At 34.3% G+C, this 2,383-nt stretch overlaps 1 protein-coding gene across 2 annotated transcripts in view; it reads left to right on the top strand.

The window, feature by feature from the left end:
- The first annotated feature begins 432 nt into the window (after nt 1-432).
- The window catches only part of GPR141 (G protein-coupled receptor 141), a 49,772-nt gene continuing 47,821 nt past the window's right edge, over nt 433-2,383 (top strand). The window contains exon 1 of one of the 2 annotated variants that reach the window (XM_032286784.1): nt 433-696. The gene's annotated coding sequence lies outside the window, so the exon portion shown is untranslated. The remainder of the gene's footprint in view (nt 697-2,383) is intronic. The other variant, XM_032286783.1, reaches the window with a different exon arrangement.

The following is a 2,383-nucleotide window of genomic DNA, read 5'->3' as shown; positions in this document are numbered from 1 at the left end:
GAGATAATGTTGACAGTCTAAAAAGTGAAGCTGTGACAAATTTGCTCCCCTCCCCTGCCCCTATAGCACAGTCTGATATTAAATATTTTCTCTCTTAATTCTAATTAAATGGCATAATTATAGTGTCATATCCCAGTCAATGTCATTTATCAGTAACAGCTAATTAACACAATTATAAGAGTGGGAGCCCTAAGTTACCAGTGCGGTATAGAGCAACTCTGGAAATTTTCTCCTTGCTGAAAAAAAAAATTACACATATTCCTTCACCACAAGCACAATACACAGCTCATCTTCCCTTTTCATTTTTGATAATATCGTGTTGTTCCCCATTATCTCTAAAAGTTAGTTCAAATAACATTTTTAAAACTTGATTCATAGTAGTCATAAATCCTTCAAAAATATTTCTTGACGGTTGGCCTCTCTGTAGTTTTGCAACTTGAACAATTCGTCTTTAAGAACTTGGTTTTTCAAGACTATTGTGTTTGAAATGGTTTTGAGGTTTTATGATCTGTTGACACTCTGAGGAACTTAGAACACACTCACTTCCTTTTGCTTGGTGAGCTGTCCAGAGCCTTTGCAAATGCATGCCGACCATGGAAGTGCCCCAGCAGCCCTGCTGTTCAAACAGAATCCTATTTGGAAGGCAGACATGTGGCCCATTTCCATAGCCATTCCTGAGAAATCTGGTTTTTCAAGGTAAGTGCAGAAGACTTCAGTTTGGGTAGACATGAATGAAGGTGCTGTAGAAATAAAGCACACTGAATTAGTTGGCATAATCCTAATTCAGAATCTTCCAACAGTTTTGCTATAAAAAGAAAGCTTGTTCAAAGCTTATTCACTCTGACCACAACTCCTCCTTTATAGAAAGAATTGTGCTATTCTTACTGTTCAGGACATGTTCTCTGAAGGTAAAACCTAATTTTAATTGATAAATATGAACACAAATGATTTCAGAATCTCTCAAAAAACTGGCTAAACACATTATAGAATTTTTAAGGGCACCTGGCACTATTGAATTTATGTGTGATTATTCAAATGCTTATCTTTTAAGTGACATCTTAATTTTCTTTCATTATGAAAATCCTTTAACTCTATTACTGCATTATTTTCAGATAGAGTTTGAAACTATTCAGGCAGCCCTAGTCAATGGAAGAAAACAATCTGTAAGCAATCAGGTACTTAGAAATTTCTAAAGGAAGTATATTCAAAATATCGTGTGAAATAATGGTAATTATAATTCTTTCCATCCCGTTTTAAAAGTATTACATAACAGGAATGATCCTGAAATAACTTCTTAAATAAGATAAATAAGAGGAACGGTATTCTAATAATTTTACTTTAAGTAAAATACCTTCTATCCAGTATTTTCTACTTCCAAGAAGTAGTATTTTTCAAATATGTGGAATGAAATGCAATGCAAAGTTTTTTTTTGTTTTGTTTTGTTTTGTTTTTTAAATAAGCCAGTAACACTTAACCTGACTATAAGCATTTAATTTTGTTTCTTTCACAATTTTGTTATGTGGCTTTTGATACATCACTAATTCTCTGGACTTCGGTGTTCTACACAACTGCACAGTTACTTATCTGAGAAATTTCTTATTAAGTACTTGAGAATTACATGTCTTTGTTTTCTGTATTATTGGGTTTAACTCAATTAATTAGTCAGGATTTTAATCAGCCAGTAAGAGTAATAGGAAGGCCAATGGATGAGGAATCAGGTGGCGGGAACTCTAGCCCTCTGTTTTCAAATAATTGGCTGCATAATTTGGGGGACTATTATTTAAGCATTCCTGGCCAGGGCTTAGAAAACTTTTTCTGCAAAAGGCTAGAAAATGAAAGTCCTTTAATTCTATTACTGCATTATTTTCAGATAGAGTTTGAAACTATTCAGGCAGCCCTAGTCAATAGAAGAAAACAATCTGTAAGCAATCAGGTATTTAGAAATCTCTAAAAGAAGTATATTCAAAATATCATGTGAAGTAATGGTAATTATAATTCTTTCCATCCCATTTTTAAAGTACTGCATAACAGGAAGGATCCTAAAATAGTAGAACTGAGGCTAATATACTGGTACTTATATAACCATTAACTATAAAAATAATTTGTAGCTCACAGGCTGTACAAAAACAAGAAGTAAGCCAGATTTGGCTTAGGGGACACAGTTTTCCAACCCCTTTTCTAAGCAATGATTTTCAACAATTATAAAATGAAGATGTAGACTAGATAAGAGACGCTCAGCTAAGGAAGTTCCTGGATGGTCTTTAGAGTGATACACCAATCCTCTGAAATTGCATGCAAAAGTGTAAGTGTGCGTTCTTCTTTCTTTCCTTTTTTTCTTCCTTCCTCCCTTCCTCCCTTCCTCCCTCCCTCCCTCCCTTCCTTC

The sequence above is a fragment of the Sapajus apella genome, unplaced genomic scaffold (genome assembly GCF_009761245.1).
Source record: "Sapajus apella isolate SASKATOON/1434 unplaced genomic scaffold, GSC_monkey_1.0 scaffold19, whole genome shotgun sequence".
NCBI classification, from domain to species: Eukaryota; Metazoa; Chordata; class Mammalia; order Primates; family Cebidae; genus Sapajus; species Sapajus apella.
The sequence above is the reverse complement of the archived record's forward strand: the minus strand, read 5'-3'. Positions and strand labels throughout refer to the sequence as shown.